Source organism: Teleopsis dalmanni, chromosome 1 (genome assembly GCF_002237135.1).
Source record: "Teleopsis dalmanni isolate 2A chromosome 1, ASM223713v2, whole genome shotgun sequence".
NCBI classification, from domain to species: Eukaryota; Metazoa; Arthropoda; class Insecta; order Diptera; family Diopsidae; genus Teleopsis; species Teleopsis dalmanni.
In genome coordinates, this window is record NC_051846.1 from 116,922,176 (window position 1) to 116,934,790 (window position 12,615).

Below are 12,615 nucleotides of genomic sequence, written 5' to 3' on the forward strand. Positions count from 1 at the left end.
TAGTACAACTGGGGAGCTCCACGGGCTCGTTAATGGCTTAATAACACCACTTTTCTGCATTTTATCAATCATTTGATTAGCTTCTTCTCGTTTAGCAAGCGGAACCCTACGTGGAGTTTGACGAATAGGCTTCGCGCCGTCAGTATCTATCCTGTGCTTCACGATGGCAGTTCTTCCGGATTTGCTATCTTCCGTAGCAAATATCGAAGCATATTTTTGCAATAGCTTTTTGACCTTCATTTTATCATACCCTTCAACATCTTTCAGATACCTCAAAAGAAGGTCAGGACTTATTTGCTGGTGAATGGCGACAGGTTTGTTTTGAGACTCATCGCATAGTATCACCGCTTCCACGGCATGACATTGTCAAATAACGACACCGTTTTTAAGTGTTACTGGCGTATAGAGTTCATTCAGGACTCTTACTGGGATTCTCGCATCACTTCTGGTTTTAACAAGCGTTTTACCCACCAATACATTGGTATTGGTTTTGGTTGGCTCCACAACCCACCAGTTGGTGGGCCCACATTCTTCAGCTATTTTCGCCCACACAACCGCTTTAGATTTTGGTGGAATATTCTGATTGTCGTTAACTGTTACCGCCTTGACCTCTACACTAGTTTCATATCCAGTATTTATTGGTATTTCCATATTTCCGCAAGATAGCATTTTTTTCTTTAATTTTCTCATCATTTTCTCTTTCATACTGGGGTATGGTTTGTAATATTTCTGCTGCGGAACCTCTCAGCGAAATAAATAATCCAGCTACTTTATCTTCCATATTCCAATTATTAGCCACCGCTGTCTTTTCGAATTGAAGCTTAAATATTTGCAATGAGACACTTCTGTCAAACATTGGAGCCTTGTGCGCATATTGGTGCTGCTGTGCTATGTACTTGTAAATCACGAACACGACTGCTTAGTTGTAGCACTTCGGATTTAAGCTCCTCTCCGTCTCTCTTCAGATCTCATAGCTTACCTTCAAATTTTTCCACTTGTTGGCGTACTTGCGCATCATCACTTGTTAATTGTTCCTGCAGCTGCATAAATCATGCCTCCATTTGTGATGAATTTTCTCGCAGCTGAACCGACATTTGTGACATTGCTGTTGAGTTTTCTGAACTCATTTGTTTAATGGCAGCTAATATCGCATTCGTATCTAGTTTTAGCGCAGAATCCGCTTGTGTCGATTTTAACTCCGTTTTAGAGAAGCTTTCTGGAACCTCGAAATCAAATACCCTCTGCCTCCATTGCATCACGTAGTCAACTTTGTAAATTTGTCTTTGACCCATCAATAGCTAAATTCCGTGCTTCCAGCTCGTTCTTCCATTGTGGAATTTTTAAATCAGCCAATTTAACCATTCTTTTTTATTTATTTTTGACACAGTTTATTGACAATCCCACTTCTGACACCAATTGTTACGAATTTGCTTTTTGTAATTCTGTCTTTGTTCTCGTTCGTATCTCTGGATTGTCAATAACCCAGCAACTGCCAAAAAAAATCACGCCAGCTAATTGTTAATACTTAATAGTCTTTATTTACTAAATATCTCATATACTTTCAAAGAGAATACTCGTTAGAAATATGAAAATTATAAACAACGTTTCCAATATAAGACACAATTGAATAATTAATTATTATTTGTAATTCAAACTAATAAAAAACACTCAGTTCGAATGCAGGCGAAAAGCAACTTCTCTCGACTAGCTAGCCGACATCTTTTTTTGTTTCTTGTCAACTCGCAGTGTTGCCGTGTTACAACGATTTTACATTACCAGACTAAAGTTGTTACACTATTACAAATTAATTCTTATTGTTAGAAAATAGTTTTGGGTTGGGCTCCTTTATAATTACTAATTATCAATTGTTTGTAATTTATAAGTGTTGGATATTCGACAATTCTATATTTTTAAACCTTCTTAAATTTAAAGATATTGGAGGATAGTTCCACGTCATAATATCCCTACATATTTTTCGATATGTTCAAGTATACCAACAACAATTTATTAAAAATGCATATGTTGGTGAAATCACTTTTTATGCAGCAAAGAACGGGACCTTACGAAAGCTTTTAATCAAATACGCAGTAAATTCTACAAGAGTAAAAACAGAGGCCATTATGCAATCTCTTGTCGCTGACATATTGAAAACCGGAACATCGTTTGCAATACGTACAAAAATATTAATTGTGCTTTACAAAAAATTTCTTAAGTATGTAAATATTAACTTAATAACTGCTTAACAACTAATTTTGATTATAAGTAGCAGAGAAACATATCAGTTGTTGCAACAAGTCATTATTAAAAATTATTATATCTTATATAATTATAAGATCATAGAGATAAAATCGAATTAGTGAGAAATAATATCGTTTATTCACAAGGTATACGTATATGGTAGTGTGTATACAAACTGAAACATGTAGTATGTTTTTACATGATGTGTTCTACGTACCCGATATATGTAGGTATGTGCAAATTTCTTATCAGTCAATAGATAAGTCGCGTTTGCGGTGACTAGGTAATAGAAATAGCTTCATGCATACCTGTTGCTTCAAAGTTATCTGTATTTCTAAGAGTGAAGGCAGTTTCAACGGTTGCATATATACGAAATCGATCGCCAACAAAAATATTGAAAAATATTACCAAAAATATTATTGTGAGGTGGAAAGTCAATGTATGTGTATCGAAGTTTTTGAAAAAAAAAAATTTCATTAGACAAGTTACCAAAAAAATTCAAATTCTCTTCCAAAGCCATTATTAGACATTCAAATTACTCAAAAGCTTATCGGTTTTATGAAGCCCAAAATAAAAGAATATCTGCTGCGAAAGATGTAAAATTTATAACCATTCAAAAGTTAGTGTCCAAGACCACGTTGGTGGCAAAATAGCTATAATGCTATTTACTTTGTGTTGTACAAGAGTAATCTCGAATGATGCAGGGGCAAAATGTGATAATTGTAAACTACTTAAATAAATCAAAGATTACATAAACCTCTGATGAGGTGATAATACTTATAGTATTTAAACCTGATCTTTTCTTTTATTGACCAACAATTTTAAATTTAATATTTTTAGTTTTGAAGTTTTGTATTATTTTAGTTAAATTAGTTTTTGAAAAAATTTTTATTTATACCAATATATCGACGACATTCTATAGGGTACTGATATAATATTATATTATAATATAACAACAATTGAATACAAACAACAAAAAAATAATCTATAGTTATACATAAAAGAAAGTCGTGTTAGTCAGACCACTTATAACTCAAGAACGGTTGCACCGATTTTAATTATCTTTGATTTGTTGGATTCGTCTCCGATCTGAATAGCAAAATATATTTTAAAATATAAATAAAATATTTTTGTGTGTCGTCAATATTTCAAATTTCAAATATAATAAATAAATACTGTCATCAATATATTAGCTGTAAATATCGAAATTCTAATTTTTTTGTTTCATAGAGAAATTAGGAAATTATTTAAAATACAATTAGGCGTCGAAATATTACGCATGCATTCACTAAAGAACAACGAGAAATCGCACAAGAAAAGAGCCAAATTCGTATGACCCGACTTCGCGCTTCTCAAACACAAAAGCAAAGAGAGGCAGCCCATAAAACGGCTCGGTTGGCAATGAGTAATCTTCGAGCTTATCACGCAGATCAACAACGAGATCAACTATTGCTTCAACTATTGATTTGTGTCGAGCAGCGTTTCCATACGATTGCGCAAATGATTACAATTTGCATCCTTTTGTTCGCATTGGTCCAATGGAAGTTACTTGCGAACATTTTGAAGCATTAAAGTTTTCTGGAGAATCGCCGGGATTGTGCTGCCTTAATGGCAAAGTGAAATTGCCATTATTGACTCCGCCATCTTAGCCATTGCATTCATTGCTTTGTGGTGAAATACCAGAATCACGACATTTTCTAGCGAACACTCAAAAATACAATGGCTGCTTTCAAATGTTTTTATTCGGGGCAGACATTATCGAAGAACATGGATTTAAACCGATATTCAAGGTAAATTATGTTGAAAGGAGCAAATGTTTATTTTGTTTAAAAGAAAACTTAAATAGTTTAAAAATTTGATCAAATGTGGAATGTAGGTGAAAAAGTTTTGTTATATTCCTGTATTTGTGTATTTGTTTTAATTATATATTAATATCCTAATAAACTATTGAACATAATAAATTTTTTTATTCATTTTATTACGTTAATAAATTTTTAAATTTAGTTCACCTAAAATTTAATAAAACATTCAATACAATAAAAATAATATAGTAAATTTACATTTATTTTTTTCGTGACTTATTAAAGACCTTTTAATACACTTGAGCACATTTTTATATATATATCATCAACTTCACCTATCATTGCCGATATAGTTATGAAAAAACTGTGGCTTCAAATTTAGAGTCCTGACTAAATATAAAGGTGATCTCTTTAATATATTAAAAATGGACAATATTAACCGTAGTTTTCTTTCAGGGTTCAACCAGAGTAAAACAGCAGGCCTTTTCGGTGGCTCGCAAGTATGGCAAAAAAACAGTAATTTTCTGTCCTATACTAAGTTATATTGGTCGAAATGTACGCAAAACAACAACACTATTTTCTCTACCTCGGCCAGTATAGGTATACTGGTCACACACATCGTCCAGTAAAAAAAAGTGTTACCAACTCAATAAGCGAACTATTGTGAACCTTCATTGGGAATTCCAAAAATTTCATAAATTTGAAAATTGGAAAAAAAGAAAAATTTCAGTGTTTTATTTTGAAATTTTCAACATTTGCCAGCCACCGAAAAGGCCTAGCATTAAGTCTTGTTGAAAAAAATTGGCATCACTTCTAAAACATATCAAATACTTTTTTGACATGTGTTTTTTGTTACTTTGTGTACAATATGAAATATACAAATTGTAAACCCTACTAACTATTTTAAATAAAAGAAAAAATGAATATGAATTGAAGGGCAATGGTTAGCATCTTATCTTATATATTTAAATTAATGTATTTATTTGAATTTATTAGAAGACTGAAATTTTGCAACGTATTTCCGATGAACATTTACAATAGACTGATTTTTAAATTTAGCTGCACTGAAACTTAAGATGTAAAGTTTTTTGCCAGTAAAACCTAACTCTGTATTGAAGCCTTCAGGGGTTGTATTATTTTTGCTATGTTAAGATGCATGATATTGTGGTCTTTGTGTATGCGGGCTCTGAAGTGTGTGTTTTTGGTTATGAGAAGCAAAAAACGTTTAAATAATTGAGTTGACGTTTACACTGGCCTCAAATGACTCATTTTTAATCAGTAGAATAGAATAGAAATAAACAGGGTACTAGCTCCCACTGGAGCAGAGCACTGCGACCAGATTGATCTTTTGTGCCGTAACTGACCCTAATTGAACAGAAGACATTCCGCCTTCCGAATGAAGGCCAGAATGTCGTCCGTTGAGGACCTCCTAATGTCAGAAGGAGAGAGCAGCTCTCCTCCCAGTGATTTCCTCCTTGCCCAGATCAAGGCTGGGCAGTCACAGAGAATGTGGCTCGTAGTCTCGTCTGCTTCTAAGCAGAGTCGACACTCTATCTCTTCGGACAGACCTATTTTGTTAAGGTGATAACGCAGTCCATGGTGACCCGTTAAATATCCCACCAGCAACCTTAAATCTGATCTGCTGAGGAGGGATGCCTTGCCATAACTATATGGATGAACCAGCTGTTTTGCCTGACGGTTACCTCGATTGTCACTCCAGTAGCGACCTCTCTCGGCTGAGATCCATTTATCAATTAGATAACTAGTTGTTGACCAACTTAGTCCACAATAGGGTTCTGGTCCACAGATTTTAGTTGCAGAACCTGCCCTTGCAAGGCTGTCGGCAGATTCATTTCCTTTTATACCTGTGTGTCCAGGCACCCAGCAGAGCGTCACCTTATTTCTGCTTGCCAGCTGTTGCAACATATCAAATCAGTAATTTGAAAGTGTTTACATTCGTTTTTCTTCATTTGTTCTCATTTTAAAAAGCTGATTTTTCAACTTTCCTGTTGATTTGATTATTGGCCTGTGCCAAAAAAATGTTGAATGAAGGTAGAATATACCTTCAAACCTTTCAATATAAACTGAATCCTAATTTTTAACTTCGATTAATTTATTTGTGGGAAGTAGAAATTCCAAAAAGAGGTGCATCGTTTTCAAGGAAGTGCAACCACCAAATATTTGTTTACCTTTTTTTGTAAAGATGTCAAAAACAGCTTTCTCAAACTGTCAAAATTCCATGAAAAGCTTTTATTTAGGGTATGTTCATGTATTCATTTCATTTGGAACGTATTTGGAACTCATTTCAAACTCGTATATAAACAGAAGAAATTTCAATAAAGATTATCAGCTGAAATCTAACAATTGAATTTGACTGATAACAATATTTTGCTCCTTAAGCGAAAATTGCTAAAAACAAGAATATCTTGGTTATTTTGCTCTCTTAGCGGAAATCCAAATACATCCAAATAGTAAATTTCTGAATATTATATGAGCCATTTGATGCCAGTGTAAATGCCAAATTAGATACTTAGGAACTGTATATGGTATTTTCCTTAATAAATAAAGTATTGAACAAAACTTACTTTTACCCTTTAGTTTTTAATTCATAGTTGTGCATGAAATTAAAAAGACGTGACGTTCTTAATTTTTTCAATTATAAATAATTTAGATATTTTTTGTAAATTCGCTTAACCAAGTTTTTTGGTTAAACTTTTTAAAATTATTTTTGGAACTTAAGAGCTATTAATACACAGTTTTTGCTGTATATTAATATCTTTTTTATCTGTAGCAAAGGAGTTAAAAAAATTTTTAAACGTTTAATAATTAATTATATTTAATAATAATTTAAAAATTAAATATATTAATTTATTAAAGAAAACTTATTTCATATTAATTTATTATAGATACATCTCAACATACACGATAATTTATTAATATTAGTTATATACCTAAGAACTATATATAGGCCTAATCTTTTGTAACAATGTCGTAAAAGTACAACATAAAATATGAATTACTTTCAATGACAATTTTGAAAAAACTGAATATTTTTGTTTTGATGTCTGACAGGTTTACACACGTAGGTAGATAGACATATTTGCAAAACACATTCATTTAAAGTTAAAGTTTCGAAAATGAATAATAATTTTTCAACACAAAATAATAAGTAGAAAAAATAACAACTTTTAAATACGAATACTAAACAAAAATATATGTTGGCAGTTAACTGGTAATTTTGTGCGTACTTCGTGAAATCATTCACAAAAGACGAATTTTTAGTCTTGGTAATCATGCGATTTGAGCTGCATATTAGTAAAGCGGTTCCCAATAAGTTGAAATAAACGGTTGTTTTTTGAGGTATGCCTACAAAAGAATAGCCCTTATGTTAAGTAATCTTTCACGCAACAGGCAACGATGATGAGGGCAACGAGTTAGAGGATGCTACCAAGTTGCTTGATGATCTGAAGCTTCAGGAAGAACCTTTTGGAACTTCGTAAGCCTGCTCGTATGCTGACAGTAGCAAAGATTAATATCCATCATTCGAAAATTGGCTCGGATAACCTTGCCGTCTTTCTAGTCGAGGACGATGTCGACGGCAGAATTCTGCAATAACTATAGGTCAGAGGTAAATACGTCATAGAGCTAATGTTGCAAAAATACAACAACCTATATATTAGGAATAATGGTGTTAGCTGAGAATATGTATCCTTGTTGAAGAATGTATTAAGGCTTTTCTATGTCCACAGTATAGTAATAATGATTTCACAACTGTGATGATCGAAATGCCAGACTGATCAGACGCACGATAGGTATGCTTCTCCGGAAGAGGTAGTTGCAAAAGAGGTTAAAGGGCATTCCCATGGTAATTATATGCTTTACCAATGCGAAACATACGCTTTGGAGCAGTTCGAAGACTAATAACAGGTGTGTGTAACTGTTTAATTTTATTAACATCTCCAATCTATTAATTTGTAATAGAGGTAAAACTTTCACTTTTACTTTTCACAATTTATAGGGGATTGCTGGATATGAAGAAGTGCTTTACATAACACTTTTATCCGAAAATCCAGAAAATCAAGTTAACCATTGGCGTGAATCTGACAAAAAAACCCTTTACGGATCATAGTTGAATTCTCCTTCCTTCTGTTCTTACTATTAAACCAAAACACACCATCTCCTGCAGGAACTCAGAACAGATAAAATGGGACATATTTATGAAGACAACTAAGGTGAAGATTAATCACATTAGAAATCAGGATTGATTCTACTAATGAGTTGAGAGAGAATACATAATCTTGGGTCAGTTTTTAATATAGCTCACAAGAAATATTGTCCATTAGTCAGAAGCAAAAACCGTTTCCATCTTTATGAAATAGGGAATTAAGTAATCTTAGGTAGAGAATGCGAAATCAGTTTAATGCAAGACATAAAAATAATATCTGGCGAGAGTATAAGGACTCTCAAAACTTATAAAAAAGCTATCAGGGAGGCCAAAAGTAATGGGTGGAAGGAATTTTGTAAGTCAATCGAATCAAACTCATGCTCTGCTAGGCTCAGCAAGTTTCAATTCAAGGAAAGTGCAAACCTTCCTTTATTAAGAAAGAGGACACTAACAATACTATTAGATACTCATTTTTCAAACTGTGAAGGTGGGGCTAAGGAAAATAATTCAACTTCGTTGGCAGGTATATCATCACATGCACAAGTAGAAGACACTTAAATCATGTGTAACTTCCCGGTTAACATGTCTTACTTTTAATAAAACTAGATCTTGAGAACTTATTAAAAGGGATTGCAGTTCATTTAGAAACCCACACAAAGAAACTGTGCATTCCTCATTACTACTGCATAAGTTATGGAAACCTGCACGAAAAGAAATCATAAAATATTTTCTCTGTGTATGCACCGATTTGTCGTATAGATATAGGTTTTTAGGAAGCTATTTATTTGACAGCTTATCAGACTGTTCATCTTTAAAGACGAAAGATCTATTAAATTATTTAAATTCGCCAGGATAGATTTAGTCTACATAAATTCTTCTATCTTAAGGGTTCTGTGCTACCATAGCAAAACGGCGAAAAACCGCTAATTAAGGTACATACAATCGGAGTCATAAGTCTAGAAGCAGGCAATACAAAAAACTTTGAAAATATTTTCCAAAAAAATCAATTTATTGGAAACATGTTTTATTGCTTTTTTTAAAACATTCAAATCACAATATTTTTGAGAAATTTCGTGCATGTGTTCAAAAAATAGCCGAAATAACGGTACTTTTATTGTGAAAAGTAGCAAAACAAGCGATCAAAAGTCTACAAGCACTTGGTATTTCTGTAGTTCTGTGGCGAGTTAATTGTTAATTTGTAAAAATTTGGATTGCGCCTTATTGTGTTTGTGGTAATTAATTATAAAACGGCAAAAAATTGTATTCTGCTTAAAATATTTACTACAAACTGGCAATGGTGTCTCACCGGAAAGAAATAAGCGTGGTTGAAAGAAAAATCATCATAAAATTTTGGAAGAAAGAGAAGTCAAACCGGGAAATTGGACATTTGTTTGGAAGATCGCACTGTTCGGACCAGACCGTGATCAGAAATTGCAAAACTACCGAAACTATAACGTCGAAGCCTCGTTCTGGCCGCCTATCGATACTTACTCACCGTGAAATCCGCTTAATATTAAATTCGGTAAAGAGAAATCTACGTTTGACGACATTGGAAATTGTAAGTAATATACAGAAAAACTTTATAAAAAATATTTCCGTGATTACCGCACACAGAATTTTAAAATGAGCCGGTTTTCATGATAGAGTATCACGAAAAAAAACCTTACATGTCTCTAATTAATCGAAAGAAGCGCATTGCTTTTGCAAATAAATGTGTAGATATTCCGGAGGAGTTTTGAAATAATGTGCTTTACTCCGATATATTCAAGTTCTGTGTTTCTTACATTCAAGGATGTAAATTAGTACAGCGTAAGCGAGGTGAAGCATACAATAAACTAAATCTTTTCCCAATTGTAAGACATGAGGTGTCTGGGGTTGTATGGCAGCTAATGCTATGGGTAGTCTTGAGTTTGTGAAACAACAATGAGTAGAGATATTTATCTAAACATTTTTAAGAGTAATATGCGAACAAGTGCTGACAAATTGGGACTAATAGATGGATTTCATTTACAACAGGACAATGATCTTAAACATACAGCATAAATTGTGCGTTTTTGGTTGCTATATAACGCCCCAAAACTGTTGAATATGCCTCCACAACCACGGGATTTAAATTTAATTGAAATTGAACATTTATGGGGATTTTTGAAAAGAAAAACTTGTAAATATTCAATTTCAACCAAACAGCATCTGAAAGACATAATCCTAAAGAAATAGGGCGAATTATCAACTCAGGAGACAGGTACACTTGTAGTTTTGATGAAAAATCGTCTAGTATAAGTTCTTAAGCATTACAGTTACCCAACTAGTTACTAAATTGAATAAAAAATCACGAATTTTACACTAAAACTTTGCCTTATATTAAGTGCTTGTTGACAATAAAAGTATAGCGGTTGGTTTTTGAACAAATGCAAAGGAACTTCGCGAAAACATTGTGCATTGAATGTAATACAAAAACAATAAAACATGTTTCCAATAAACGAATTTTTTTGGAAAATATTTTCAAACAAAGTTTTTTGTACTGCCTGCTTGTAGACTAATGACTCCGACTGTATATATCACGACGTATATATTTGACGACTGCTCTAAGGTGCCGAGGTGTGCAACTCACACCCTAACATAATTTGCAAAACGTTAAATAATATATATAAATTTATTAAATATCTTTACATCGAGAATTAATATTATTTATTACATTTCCATATACATATTTTTAGAGATTAAAATTTTATCAAAAACAGTTAAATATAATTATCTAAGAAAACACAATCAATTTCAATACGAACAACACGAATTCAATATGTTATTTTGACGATGCTCTTGGTTGTGCGATCTAATATGCAGCACAAATTTCAGTACATTTCTTTCAAATTTCGTCTCTCCCCTTTTAGTTGTAGCTCCAGCGAATAATAGCCACATTGTTGTGTATGCCTGTTGTTAAAAATTCGCGCCCTCAGAATCCAATTAAGATACGGTGGCTACACCGGTATGCTTGCCGGTGTTGGGGTGGGGTCCTTGCTAACTGAGGTGTCGCTATAAACACAACAAAAAAAAAATATCGTGCTTAAAAAATTACTGAATCTTACTCTATTCATATTCAAAACCCTTAATACTACCACCTTAACTTTATATATATATTTTTTTTTTTTTTTTGTTCAAACAAAACAACTAATCCTACACTATACCTATAATTCTCCAAAAATTCATTCATATATATTCTTTCTTTTTTTTTTGTTTTTCTCTCTACTTAATAACTATTTATTTTATCTCCATATCTACTCCTATTTCTACACTTAGAATTCTATCATGCATTTATACACTTATAATTCTATTACCCATTTAACTCCTATTTCTACACTTATAATTCTATCATGCATTTAACTCTTAATGCTACACTTATAATTCTATTACCCATTTAACTTCTGTTTCACTAGCTGAACTTCACAAAAAAAAAATTAAAGGAAAAGCAAAATTATCTAGGCTATAAAAAAAATTAAACCGAGCAAAATAATCTCATTTCTCTATTTAGTTGTTTATTTTTTTCTTTTCTGAATTCGAAGAAGCTTTCATCATACAAGATGGGGAGCGCTCGATGCCCAACCGTAACGACCACTGCAGCAGCCGTGGGAAGTCCCATGCAAAATTGGCTAGAGCCTAAACTGCATGTTCTGCCTCTGGGCAACCCCGCAGCTTCCGTTTCCCTTAGGATCTCACTCTCCACAAGCCAGTCTACCTCTTCGTTCTTGCCGACATGAAATACCATCATTCCTTCCAAATCAGGAAATTCTGGATCTGATCTTGATTATTATACTGCGACATATATTTTTTTCTATGTTTCTCTATGCCCTTACCGCTCAGTACTACCAAAAAAAAATATAGAGAACACAAAAACTTCAGTCGCTACAGAGTCAGGTAACACCAGTCAAAAACAAAAAAAAAACAACAAATACAATAAATCCTATCTAACAGAGATGCAGCTCTGTCCCTAAGAGGTGAATATGGTTGCAATCTTAGTACCGCCCCTTTTGCCAAGTATATTCCGTAAATCATCATATTACGTACATATGCTATTTGTCTTATTTACTATACATGTATTTAGTAAGGCAAAAATAATTATAGTTACTTAACTTGTTTTTTTTTTATTTCTTTTAATTACTTTAAACATGGAATTAAAATTTATTATATATATCAATAATAAAGTATTTATATAATTAATTTTACAAAATCTTGTTTTCTTTATCTTTACAATAAATTAAAATATGCATAAAATATTACAACAATTTTTGTTTATTTTTCTAGCGTACAAATTAAAATTTAAAGTAATACAATATTAATAACAAAATTATTCTTTTCTTTTAACAAAATAAAAAATGAACTAAATATAACAAATTTTTGAGTTGTAATTATATA